This window comes from Macrotis lagotis, chromosome 2 (assembly GCF_037893015.1).
Source record: "Macrotis lagotis isolate mMagLag1 chromosome 2, bilby.v1.9.chrom.fasta, whole genome shotgun sequence".
Taxonomy (NCBI): Eukaryota; Metazoa; Chordata; class Mammalia; order Peramelemorphia; family Peramelidae; genus Macrotis; species Macrotis lagotis.
This window is the reverse complement of record NC_133659.1, coordinates 311130420-311144142: the sequence shown is the minus strand read 5'-3', so window position 1 is coordinate 311144142 and position 13723 is coordinate 311130420. Positions and strand designations below refer to the sequence as shown.

General features: G+C 38.5%; 1 long non-coding RNA gene across 3 annotated transcripts in view; it reads left to right on the top strand.

Moving 5' to 3' along the window:
• The window catches only part of LOC141515199 (uncharacterized), a 150394-nt gene that overhangs the window by 63293 nt on the left and 73378 nt on the right, over positions 1 to 13723 (top strand). Inside the window, exon 4 of one of the 3 annotated variants that reach the window (XR_012476245.1) lies at positions 4244 to 6716. The exons of the other annotated variants lie outside the window; for them this stretch is intronic. This is a non-coding gene — a long non-coding RNA (uncharacterized LOC141515199). Of the gene's footprint in view, positions 1 to 4243; positions 6717 to 13723 lie in introns of those variants that run through there. 3 annotated transcript variants of the gene reach the window in all.

The window sequence follows — 13723 nt, the reverse complement described above, 5'->3', positions numbered from 1 at the left end:
CTTTCTGATTCAGGAGTTGGTATTCTATGAAGTGGGCTACCTCTCTAAAGAAAGAACATTTATAGGGTACTTAATGGAGGTGAGGATGGGGAGGTGGGAAGAATTGCTAACTTATTATTTCAACTCTCTAGGCCTTGGTACTAAAAAGGGGTAACAATATTTATATTACTTCAAAAAGTGTTTTTAGTAAAGTTCTTTGAATCTAGAAGCTTAGGTATCAACCTCAAATAGAAGAGGGTCATTAGGTACAAAGGATTCCTCTGTGACATATTGACTCAGAAAATCACATATTAACATTATCTATGTTCTATTGTATTTTTATTAATTTTGTTAAATGTTTCTCAATTACTGTTTAGACTGGCTATGAAACATATAATATTAGTAATATTTGAAGGTCCCCGGGGCATCTGGAAAAATGACTTGAAGTCAGAGGATCTGGGTTCATATCTTGTCTTTGATGGTTAACAACCTATGTAACTATAGGAACTCAATTTTCTCATCTGTAAAATGAAGACATTGAAACTCGCTGACCTTCAGGTTTTAGATATGGGATCCTATGAATCTAAACATCTGTGCTGAAGTGCCTGTTTACATTGGGTAATCTTGGATAGGACAGTTAGATGGCAAAGTAGATAGAGCACTAGACCTGGTAACAGCTTCAGACACTTATTAGATGTGCAGCCCTGGGCAAGTCACTTTACCCTCTCGACCTCAGTTTCTTCATCTCTAAAATGAGCTGCAGAAAAAAATAACAAACATTCCATCACAAAAAGTAGGACAAGACTGAAAAATGACTAAACAACAAAATCTTGGATAAATCATTTCACCTCTGTGAGACTCAGTTTTCAAATCTGTAAAATGAAGCAAAAGCCTTCCCTTTCACTCACATAGAGTTATTGGGAACATAAAATAAAATTAATGAAAGTGTGTTATGAAAGCCAGGTGATTTCCTTTTGGATGAATTCCTGTGACCTACCTTGCACCTGTTTCTAATATAATCCCTAGTATCTACATCTTATCTTCTAGGATGCAGTTATATCATTGGCAGTGTGCCACAGTGACAAGACTTAGATTTGAATCTTGCCTCAGATACTTTCCCTCCCTCTCTTCACTATTTAGAAATCCCAGTGTTTTAGATGAGGAATAAGATTGAGGCGCCACAATTTGACAACTCTGGGCAAGTCACTAAGACTCTCTGATCCTTTTCCCCCCCCATTTCTAAAATGGGACTAGTCTTATTTTTGCTACTTACTTTATAGGGCTGCTGTAAGAAAAGCACTTTACAAAATCTAATTTATCTCATAAATGTGAGCTGTAATTATTAATGGCCCACATATGTGCTTGACCTTTGGAATCAGGAAGGAACTTGGTATAATTGTTTTAATCTATTTATTTGAAACTTTGGTTGCTAATTTATGTAAATTATACCATGAGTGGGTTGTTCTTCACCCTTGCCTTTGTTAGAAGGGTTGCAACATGATGAGAAATAAAATGGGATCAGTAGCAACCCGGAGATATGTCAGTCTATGGCATAACACAGGGGGAGCCAGGGATAAAGGGGAAAGTAGTCTATCCAAACCATCTACCCAATAGGTGGATTGGGGAATAATAGGTCTAGCTCAGGAAATACAGATGAAATCATTGTACAAAGGTCCCTGTTGTCATCCTGTGACAGTGTCAAGCTAGGGTATTTGGGGAGGGTTGACTGTGGGGTCAGTGAACTATTTGTGATTCAGTTTCTTGTATTATAACAAAGCCACTATGTGGGATGCGGAGAGGGGGATACAGGTATTGTGAGGGTGACAAGATGAATTTTGGTGGTGTCTGGAAGGTGCCTTTATAGCTGGGTCTGAAAATGACTTGCAGATGCTCTCCCATAATTCATGCATCTTTCCATTTGTATTCTGAAAGTAAGAAATTATGGTTTATGAGAATTCTTGAGAAATTCTTGGATCAGAATCACAGAAGCACTGAATTTTTAAAGTTGGAGGGACCCCAGAGTCTCATATTATGGATTTCCAATGTACGCTAGGAAAGGAATGCCAGCTTTGAAGTCTATCAGTCAAGCATCCAGAATTTGCTTAGACATAGTATACTTGAAATTCTCCTGGATACTGGGGATAGTCAGTCAATAAACCTTAATTTGGGGCTTACTATTTGCAGGGGACTATATTAAGTATTAGGAATATAAAGAAAGGCAAAAGCAGGATCCTTATTCTACCCTTAAGGAGTTTAACATTCTCCTGGGAACCACACACAAACAAATATGTGCTTGCAAGATGTGTTCCAGGTGAGGGAAGACAGGGTGGAGTGGAGTGGGCAATAGGCAAAGACTTCTTATAGAAGGTGAGACTGGCTTTGAGTCTTGAAGGAAACCAGAGAAACTAAGAAGGTTACTGCAGGGCATTATTTCTGGAGGGAATGGTCAGTGAAAAGCCCCAGTGTGCTCAGGAGCAGCAAGGTGTGTCTCGGGTTCACAGAGTACTCATAGGAGAGTACAGGAGAAGAAGAACCTACTGTAGTGCTTTACAAATATTGAGAAAGAGAAGGGGTGTTAAAATTTGTAGTTACCATTTTGGAACATTCAGTTGGTGACTTGGAATTTTTTATAAAGATAAAGGATAACAAGCAGATTCTTGCTCACTGAACAAGCTTTTATAAAGACAGAGGTCAGGAGGAGTCATGCTAAAAGGGAATGGCCTTAGTGAAAGGAGGTCCCTTGCTTGGGATTGCATTCCTAAAACTCCAAACCAGGGAGAACTGATTCTTCTGCCAGATAGTAGGAGGCACTTCCCTCTGTGGTAGCAAAGAATATGCCCAAGAGTAGAGAAAGGAGTGTCCATGAAGAGGATTGAATGTGGAGTCAGGATGACCTGGATTCAAATCCTGATTTAGATACTTATGCGAGTTATGTGACTCTAGGCAAGTCACTTAATGAGGGGATATGCTTATATAAAACTAAATATGTGTAATAGAATAATTCACTAAATTAAAGTTACAGAATTGATGGTTTTGAAAGGAAGGAGAACAAAAGAGCTAAAAGAGTCTCCTTTAAGTGTTTCTGGGCAGCTTTCCCTTTGTGAATGTATGTCTCTGTGAAATTCTTATGTACTGGACTGTGCAATAAGTTACCTGAGGTCTTGGACACAGAAAATACTAAGTGGTTAGGCATTTATGACTTTATGTTTTGTTTTTTATTCAGAAACAGTTCACACTCAATTTTGTTGTCTTTTTATTTTTAATTATTTTCTCACAAACACCAAAGGAAATGGACATTTTAATTATGTATAGAATAAAGAAACTTTCTGAGTTCAAATCAGTCTCAGGTACTTACTAGCTGTATGACCCAGGACAAGTTACTTAACCCTGTTTGCTCCAGTTCCTCAATTGTAAAATGAATTAGAGAAGGAAATGGCAAACCATTTCAGTATTTTTGCCAAGAAATCCTCAAATGGGGTTGCAAAGAATTGGACATGATTGAAATGACTTAACAATAACAACAGAATAGAAAAAAAGTATTGTAGGTGAAGTTGTGAATCTCTAATATGTATATCTTGTTTTTTTAAAAAAATATAAAAATGTATAATAAATTCAATTTTTATCTTTTGAATTTATTCTAAATTTTGTTATCTTTTTGTCTCTCCTATTCTCTTCTGTACATTTAAAAAGATATCTCAATGATTTCTTTCTTTTTTTTTTGGCAAGGGAATGGGGTTAAGTGGCTTGCCCAAAGTCACACAGATAGGTAATTATTAAAAGATCTAAGGCCAGATTTGAACTTAGGTACTCCTGACAGCTCGTGCTCTATCCACTATCCACTGTGCCACCTAGCTACCCCAATTTCTTTCTTTTTTTTTTTTTTGCAAGGCAAATGGGGTTAAGTGGCTTGCCCAAGGCCACACAGCTAGGTAATTATTAAGTGTCTAGGACTGGATTTGAACCCAGGTACTCCTGACTCCAAGGCTGGTGCTTTATCCACTATGCCACCTAGCCGCCCATTTCTTTGTTTTTTAAAAAAAATTATCTTATCCCTATCTCTCTTCCCTAATTAAAAAAAAAAAGGGGGGGAAATAAAACCTAAAAAAATATGCAAAAACAAAACAAATTCCTGAAGAGTGTCATGGAACAAGTCTGTAATGCTTGCCATCTATTTATCTTTCTTTATATATCTGTACATGTATGTATGTTTGAATCCTGTCTATCTATCATCAATATCATTTCTCTGTCTCTGTTTCTCTAACAGAGCCCTGCTCCCTGGACAAGCTCTTACGAAGCCAGAGGTCAACAGGAGTTGTGCCAAAATGGAATTTCCATAGTGGAAGTGACTCTGAATTACATTTATTCCAAAGCACCATATTACCTTCTTTGAACTGCTCTTTTATTCTTTATAGGGAAAGCAGGAAAGTGGCTATTGTCTTCAAGGTATCGTAAGGTACATGTTCTTAAGGCATGCTAGGAATGGACAGTCTACTTTTGTTCACAAAAAAGTCATAATGCCCTCCAACCCATTTCTCCATTGTGACTATTAAAGACCATTCATTATTTCTGCTGCTGAAACATTCCTTTAATGAGAGAACATTTGGGTTCATGCCACATACCTGACAAACCCTGCTTTGAAGTTCCTCTTTCCTCAGTGCTGGCATTTCTCCTTCGTTTGGGGTATGGTTATTTAATTCATCACAGGAGCACTGATGTATGAAAATTTAATTGCAGTGAATTTCTTTTCAGTTTTCTCCGCTGTCACACCACAATGTTACTAGTATAACATCCTTGGGGCACACTTCATTCCTGTGATCAGCCGCTAATGATGCATGAAGAAGGAACCATGGACATTCAATTTCCTTGATCTTGTCCTTATCACATTAGAAATGAAGCTACTGCTTTGTCAAGTGGGAAATGTTTCATCATTGCAGACAAAGTCTATAAAAATGCTGGGACTGGCGTCATGAAAAACTAGGTTTGGATCCTGCCTCAGAGCTTTGCTTGCTGTGGGCAAGTCTCTGGATCTCAGTTTATTAATCTGTAAAAATGGAGATTTGTCCTAGAGGTTCCTTCAAGTTCTAGATCATGTCCATGTAAGGTACACAGAGAGTCACTCTTGGAGTATTAAGACCTAAGTTCAAGGTTCTCCCTTTGACACACACTGACTGTGCAAGTCATTCTTACTTTCTAGTACCTTATGATCTCTCCCCCTCCCTTCCTTCATTTTTTCTTTTTAAAAAAAATCTTTTATTTCTTCAATTAATGACCATTTCCTCTCCACTGGTTTCTCTAATTTCAAAGGAAAAAAAAATCCTTGTAACAAATGTGTGTAAAAAAGTCAAAAAAATTCCCATATTTGCAATATCCGAAAGTTTATGTCTTATTCTTTATCAACTGAGTTCATCACTTCTTTGTCAGGAGTTGGGTGGCATGTTTCATCATTGGTCCTCTGGATTAGTTTATGTCTTATTCTTTATCCCGAGTCCATCACTTCTTTGTCAGGAGTTGGGTGACATGTTTCTTCATTGGTCCTCTGGATTAGTTTATGTCTTATTCTTTATCCTGAGTCCATCACTTCTTTGTCAAGAGTTGGGTAGCATTTCATCATTGGTCCTCTGGATTAGTTTATGTCTTATTCTTTATCCTGAGTCTATCACTTCTTTGTCAGAAGCTGGGTGGCATGTTTCATCACTAGTTATCTGGAATCATGATTGGGCATTGCATTGCTAAGTATTCTTGTCTTTCAAAGTTATTTGCCTTTAAAGTGTTATTGTATTAATTGTTCAACTGGTTCTTCTTACTTTACTCTGTAGTAGCTCATAGCACCAAACAATTATTAAGACCATCTTTTCTACTCATCTCTGCTTCCTGGCTTCCCTGGTCCTTTCCACCTTCAACAAGAAACTTTTCCCAGTCCTCAGTAATCTTAGCCCTCTTCAAGAGGATTATTATGATGCACTCTCTCCAGAGTCTTCTATCCTCTGTGTAAGCTATCACTAGTTCCTTCTACTGATACTTAGTTGGCACAGGCTTGATTCTTTTCACTCTTCTAAATGCTCTCCTCTGGATTCTCTCTCCCTTACCAGTTTTCTTCTCTATTAATGGTACTCTTGCTCATTCTATGACTGGTTAGAATTCATTTCTGTAACCAGTAGGGAAGAAAGGAAGGTTCTTTAGGAGATCTAACTTCAGGCTGCATTAAGGGAGGTAACCTCAACAGGAAAGGACACAATGACTTTGGAATTGAAGCACCTGGGCTCAAATTCTGTCTCTTTTTCTTACTACCTGTATGTCATTAGGCAAGATACTTGTCCCTGGACTTCCATGGGTTTTGTTGTTCCAGTTAGCTACTGGAAAGTTTTGCCATTTTCTTCTCCAGCTCATTTTCTAGGTGAGAAAACTGAGGCAAATAGTGAAGTGATTTGTCTAGGGTCAAACAGTACATATTTGAGATCGAATTTGAACTTGGGTCCTGGTGCTCTAATCATTGTGTCACCTCACTACCTCTGGATTAGACCAGATGGTTGCTAATAGCTTTTCCAGCTCCTAGACTGGAAGCTCTAGGGTGCCTTCAATCTCTGATTTTCAAATGGAGGAGATGTAAGGCACTGGGTTGTTGTTTGTCCTTTATTCTGGAAAAGGAGAGTGGTGTCATGATTTGCAAGTAAATGTGATTTAAGTGAGGCACTGGGAAATAGTTCAGAAAGGTTGTTTAATCTCCTTCTGTGGAGGTCACTAAAATTAGAGTAAAATATTCCCAGGTTTTGGAAGATTTCTGGAGCCAGGGGGCAGGGATCTGGTGACTTCTGGAGGTCCCATCCAGCCTTTTGTTTCCATGAAAGCAGCCAAGTAAGGTGGGGGGTGGGGGTGGGGAAGAGACAGTGAATTACCAGCCTCAAGAGGAAATAATGCTTGCTATGTAAATGTTTAATAGTTGAATCCCATTACTATGTTCTTAATAAATGAGAATTTTGTTATCTTGAAACATGCAAATAGAACCATTTTATTCTTCAGTATACACCCATTCAATCATTGTGTTGCTCATGGATGGACAATTTACTCTGACTTCAGGAAAAGATTGCCCCCTAGACCACTGACAATTAGGAAGTGAGAATGAGAATCACCAGAACTTTGATTAGAAGTTATCATTTAGGGGCGGCTACGTGGTGTAGTGGATAAAGCACCTGCCCTGGAGTCAGGAGTACCTGAGTTCAAATCCGGTCTCAGACACTTAATAATTAGCTAGCTGTGTGGCCTTGGGCAAGCCACTTAACCCCATTGCCTTGTAAAAACCTTAAAAAAACAAAAGAAGTTATTATATACTGAGGACTGAGCTCTTGAATTAAGCATTTACAGAGCATGAAGCTGAAGCCTTAACTAGTGAAACCCAACATTTGGGCATCTTCTGGTTCAGTAGAAAGAGTTCTTGATATGGACTCTGAGGATCTGTATAATTCTGAGGACACTGTATGACCTCGATAGATCAAGTCCCTTCTCCTCCCTGAACTTCAGTTTTCTTATCTGCAAAATGAGGAAGTTGGAATAGATGGTCTCTCATATCCCTTTCAATTTTAAATCTATGTGTCTAGGGTTTTAACTCAGGCTGCAGACATGGGTGGGGGTCCTGCTTCCAAGCCCATCATTCTCTTACCTTTTGGGGGAGGGGAAGAGGATCATTCTGAATGCTGCAACTACTCTTTCCATTTCTCTGGTTTGCCACTTCTCAGAAATGAAACAGGAGACAAGCTGAAACATCAACCTTCAGAATGCCTCATTAGTCACAATATTAATCAATATTCAGAAAGCTTTCAATGTTGTTTTCTTGCATATTAGTGTGACCTCTGTGTAAATTGTTTAACTGGTTCTGCTTTGAGCTAGGGAAAGTCTCTTCCTCTTAAAATTATTTTTCTTTTGTTTTCCATTTAATTGTCTATGCATGTGATACAGAGGCCCTTTCCTGGACTTTTCTTTCCAGTACCTCTTGGGGGACTGTCAGCCAAAAGGGATACAGGCTTTATACTCTTTGGGACAGATCATTGAGACCCCTCAGTGTAGATTCTCTCTTGCACTATCCGAAATGCCTCTGTCCCTATCCTAATAATATAATTTGCCTCAGTACAAGAATTTCAGATTGTAACTCTCTCTTGGTAATCAATGTGGTCCTTGCCTTCATGGATCATATAGTCTAGTAGATAAGAATATTTCTCAAAGAAAGGTGCTACATAAACATTTGCGACTTCATCATTAGCCCCTAGAATGAGATCTTAAAAAATTTGATCAGAGGAAAGTGAGTTATTTGGCATTATTTCACTCTGTATTAGTAGTAGTAGTAACTGAATAAGATGGTTGTATCCAGATTGTCTCCTACTTAAGCTTATATTATACTTAAGTCACATTTTCTTTATGAAAGAAAACAAATTACATGAACTCATTGCAGTTGGAAAATCCATTTTTATTCTATCTTAGAGGTTTCCTTTTCAAGGTTCAGTCTGAGTATGAACATTAATATATTAATAGTTTTTTTTTTTTTAGGATTTTTCAAGGCAATGGGGTTAAGTGGCTTGCCCAAGGCCATACAGCTAGGTAATTATTAAGTGTCTGAGGCTGGATTTGAACTCAGGTACTCCTGACTCCAGGGCTGGTGCTCTATCCACTGTAACACCTAGCTGCCCCTAGTCATCATTTCTTATAGCACAATAATATTCCATCACAACTGTGCATTGCAATTTGTTTGGACATTCATCAATAGGCATTCTTGAACTTTTTAGTTCTTTGCCACCACAAAGAGAGCTGTTGTAAACATTTTTAAACATATAGGTTCTTTTTCCTTTTCCCTTAATCATCTTTGGAACTAGACCTAATAGTGGTCTTGCTGAGTTCGAGGGTATATATTTTGCTTTCCAAAATGGTTGGATCAGTTCAATTGTTTTAAGAATAATTTTGAGAGAATAAGTCATTTTAACTATTATCAATATTCAAAATAACTATAAAGGACGTAGGAAAAGGAAACTATCTGTATCCCAAGAAAAGAACCAATATATAGAAGTATGTATAGGATAATTTTACATACACAGAAGTTTATACTTGTATACACATATATAATACATATCTTCATATACATACATATTATATATATGAAAGGAAAGGGAAGGAAAAAGAAAAAAATAAGAAATTTACATAATAACTTTATTACATATTGAAAAGGAATAGCAACTTGTACATAATCGATTTCCAGTTTCATGTACAATCATATTTTTTATTATACCATGTTATGGATATGCTTGTTTTATCACATAAATTTAAAAAAATACCTTAGCTTCCTAGAAATCCTACCTGCCTCCAAAATACAAACAAAGGTTTATCTTCTACATGAGATCTTTCCTGATTTCTTCTAATTGCTAGAATATTTTTCCTTTTCAAAAAAGTTTTGTTATAACCTTAAAATATTCTTACCATCCTTCTTTACTGATTCCCACCTACATTATAAGAAATAAGTATAAGCAAGCAAAATAAATCAACACTCTGGTTGTGTCTGAAAATGTATGTCTCAATCATTCTGCATTTCAAGTGACTCTGTCAAGGGGTGACACAGGTTTATAGCATAGGGTTTAATTTTTGAAGCAAGAGGGCATGGGGTGGGGAGAAAACTGAGAAAAGCCAGTGGATTATTGGCCAAACCCTTCTATTATTGTTTGTGGTCCTTGCCTCTCATTTCAGAGGGTGCTATGAGAACTACTCTTGGCCTGTGTGAAGGCCTGGACCTCTCCCAAGCGAGGGGACAATATAAATGTGAAACACGAGGCCTAAGAGAGTCAAGTCTGACGTCCTTCTCTGCAGGACTTCATCCAGTCCTTGGGGAAGGAAAGGTCATCCTCTTTGTCTTTCTTTATGTAAGGCCCCATCAGGTGTCTTTGGCATGTTCTGTAACTGGTTGCTGGTGAAGGAGTTCGGCATGTTGGAACAGGTCTGGCCTGTCATAGACATTGTTCTTGAGACTTTGACAGGGAGACTGTTCCCCAGGCCAGAGAGGTTTCTGCGTCCTGAATGCATCCCTTATTCGAGTGTATTCTTCTAGAACAAGCAATAATAACAAGACTCCCGTCTTGAGTTTGAAAGGGCATGGTGTTTTCACATAAGGCCATCTCCTTTGATTCTTATGGCCACCCTGGGAGGCAGCTCTGGTTGGCCTAGGGCGATTAACTCTATTTTCCAGGTGAAAAAGCAGAACCTTGCCTCAAGGTCACATAGTGCGGTATCCAGGCTACATTCTGTGACTCCAAGGGGAATGCTCTTTTCACGACTAGATACCAGAGGTGAGTTTATTCACTTTGACTTTTAAATAGAATACAAAATAAGAGGCAGTGTGTTTAGCAGATAGAAAGCTAACATTGGGAGTTAAGAAGGTCTGGGTTCAAATCCTGCCCTTAACACATACCAGCTGAGTGACCCTTGGCAACCAACTCATTAAGATTATTCATTACAATTAATCAATATGACTCCTTGAAGACTGGGACTTTTTTTTTTTGGTGTGGTCTTCATATAACTACATCTTACATAAAATAAGTGCTTAATAAATTCTGGTTGACTTTATGACCGACAATCTCTCAGTGTTCATGCTAACTCTTTCCAGCTGTAATTTCAGAAGGTGGCACAGTAGATAGAAGCTTACCTTCACAATCTTATCTAGGATCTGGACTTGCTGTGACACTGGGTGAGTCACAACCTCCGGGGCTTTTGGCAACTCTCTTAGACTTCTGTATACATTTCAGCGAAGGTGGCCACCTGTACTGGTAGAGAGAGATTGCTTGTCTGAGAGTCCCATGCCAATGAAGGCGCAGATCCAGTCTCTATTCTTGTCTTAACCAAAACAAATGGTTCCCTCCTTGCCTTGGCTTGGATGTACAAATGGGCAAGTTGCCATGGAGGGATGGATCAGCGTGTGCAGACTTGCACTGTCATTGGGTAACCTTGTATAGACAATTTTATCAATTGTCAATAATCAATCATAAAATGAAGACATGTTTATTAAATACCTGTTGAGTGCTGGGAAGATTGTCTTTTCTGTTTGGTTTGCATACCACTGAGGGCATGGAGTTTGATCATGTAAGTAGATAAAAAATATAATATGGATGCAAAGTGATGAGTGCATGTGTATGGAGGAGGGCCAATAACTGAATCAGAAAAGACCTGTGGAAAAAGGATATACTTTACCTGAGCCTTAATGGAAGCTCAGGATTTCAAGAAGTAGAGGTAATGAAGGAGATTATATACACACACACACATGTATATATGAAGCTAGGGTCTAAAGTCGGTCTCTTTCTTTGGATTTATTAGACTTTGAAGATATGCCACAGTCAAGTCAGCCTCTATGTGGTTTTTTTGTTTTCGTTTTTGTGAAATTCTTCTTCCCCACTATCCATAGTTGAGGTTTGCAAGGAGATTTCTATCTTCACCTTGTGAACTGGAGTTTTATCTGTAGAATAAGGGGATTGGACTACATGTCAATCATTTCATAATCATTCATTAAGCAATAACTTTGATCCAAGCTTTCTGTTTGTGTGTATCTATATCTATATGAAGATTTAGATAGACAGCATCTAAATCCTCTTCCAGTTCTAAAATTATGATGCTCCATCTACCCTCTTCTTCACCTGTCATCAGTCACATAACTGTAATCTCTACTCCAACAAAGTCAATTGTTCAGGATACTGAGTTTGAGGAACCTAGGAGCATCTCCTTTGTACTTGTGGAACTGAATTGAGTTTAATCCTTCTCTGTTCTTTCTGAGGCTAAAAACAAGGATCTCCCCTGACTTCTTGCTCAGAAAAGGGACTCTCTAATTTGCTGTAATCACATCTGTAGGCAGTAGGAACAAATATAGAGGAAGAAGAGTTTGTTTGCAAGCATCACGGTTCCCATGGGAGGTTTCTTGACAGTCTTTCTAGGAATTAAACCTTGCCCACTTGAATTCAAAATTTTTTTTTTTTAACCTTATTGTTTGCTGGAGACGTTGCAATGGAGATGGTAGCTAGGGAAGGAGGCTTAGCAATGACCCATGGAGATGACTCAGAGCAATTCAACTTGGAAAGGACTTGAGGGGTCATTCATCCAAACTTAAAAGATATAGGGCATAGTTTAATGAGGGAAATAATGGTTTGTTTCCATGTGAGCCATCCTCCTCACAGAGCCTGTTGCTAGGGAGGTATACACTTAATAATAGCTGACTCTTATTTCAGACTCAGAGGTTCAGAAACACTTTACAACTATCACCTCTTTGGAGTCTCCCAACAAACCTGTGGAGAAAGGCAGGCAGGCAATGCTTTCCTTCTTTTGCAGCTAAGAAAAATGAAGTCTAGAAAAGTTGTTACTTGCCCATTTCACAGAGCGAGGAAGTGTCAGAGGCAGATCAACCGAGGGGGTCTTCTGACTTTCTAGTTTCAGTCCTCTTTACTCACCCCTACCCTACCCTACCCACAACTGTGTTGTCACTTGGTCTTTTTTAGACCCTGGTTGGGTAGGGGTGAGGGGTTGTTATAATTTTGCAAGTGGAAGAATTTAAGGACACATGTCCAGTGAATATCTCTGTTTGAAGGAGGATGAAAAAGGATTGAGGATTCCCAGAAACAAATTATATTTCTTGAAGGAGAAAGGTCTACTAACTCAAGGAAGGGGCGATTTTGACCTGTTGCCTTGAAGTCATGGAAATTTGTCTGTGGGTAGTGGGATTTAGAGTTTAGGGGACTTAAGTAAAATTCCTGATTCTACCATTTACTTCTATGTGGCCTGGGGGTCCATCATTTCACTTCTCTGGTTTCTTCATCTGCCTTGTAAAGGGGATGGGGAAGCAGGAGTCTGAAGATTCACAACTCTGCTCTGGCTCTCCCTGTGTGACTTTAAACAAGTGATATCTGTTAAAATGAGGGGATTAGGCTAGATGAGCTCTAAGATCCCCTTGGCTCAAAAATCCATCATCTTATGATGACTAAAATTACAAGGTTTATTCTTGGACTTAGAGTCAGGATTGATTTGGTTCAAATCTTGCCCTACTACTTAATAACTGTGACCAAGGACAAGTCATTTTTTTTTTTTTTGCAAGGAAATGGGATTAAGTGGCTTGCCCAAGAACACACAGCTAGGTAATTATTGTCTGAGGTCTAATTTGAACTCAGGTCCTCCTGACTCCAGGGCCAGTGCTCTATCCACTGCACCACCTAGCTGCTCCAAGGACAAGTCATTTAACCTCTCTAACATGAGGACATTGATACCCCTAGAGGCCTACTTCAGGTCAGCTGTGAAGGGAAAGTAAAGTAATATAAAGTGCTTTGTACTATATAAATATCAAATAGAAAATTATTATAATTTTAATTATACTATATCACTACAATATTACTTAAAATATTACATAATAATAGATGATGGTGATGATGATGATGATGATGTTGATGACTAGAAACTTTGTGAATGATCTCTAAGAACTTGGGGACATCTTTGACTAATATTACATCATGTATCTGGTAGTGCTGGCTTACTGTTACTCACCAAGTTGTCTCCTCGGGTGTCAGCTTATTGACACATATCCCATTGTGCAGGATGGGGCTGATTTTCTTGAATTGTGTCTCTAAGAACATCTGGGACTCCTACCTAGCTGGGGAGGAGTAACCAGGTAATAGCAGCCTAAGACAATGGCCTTCCCTCTTTTTCTAGAGAGAGATCTCATTTGTCTATCAGCTCTAGACCTTCT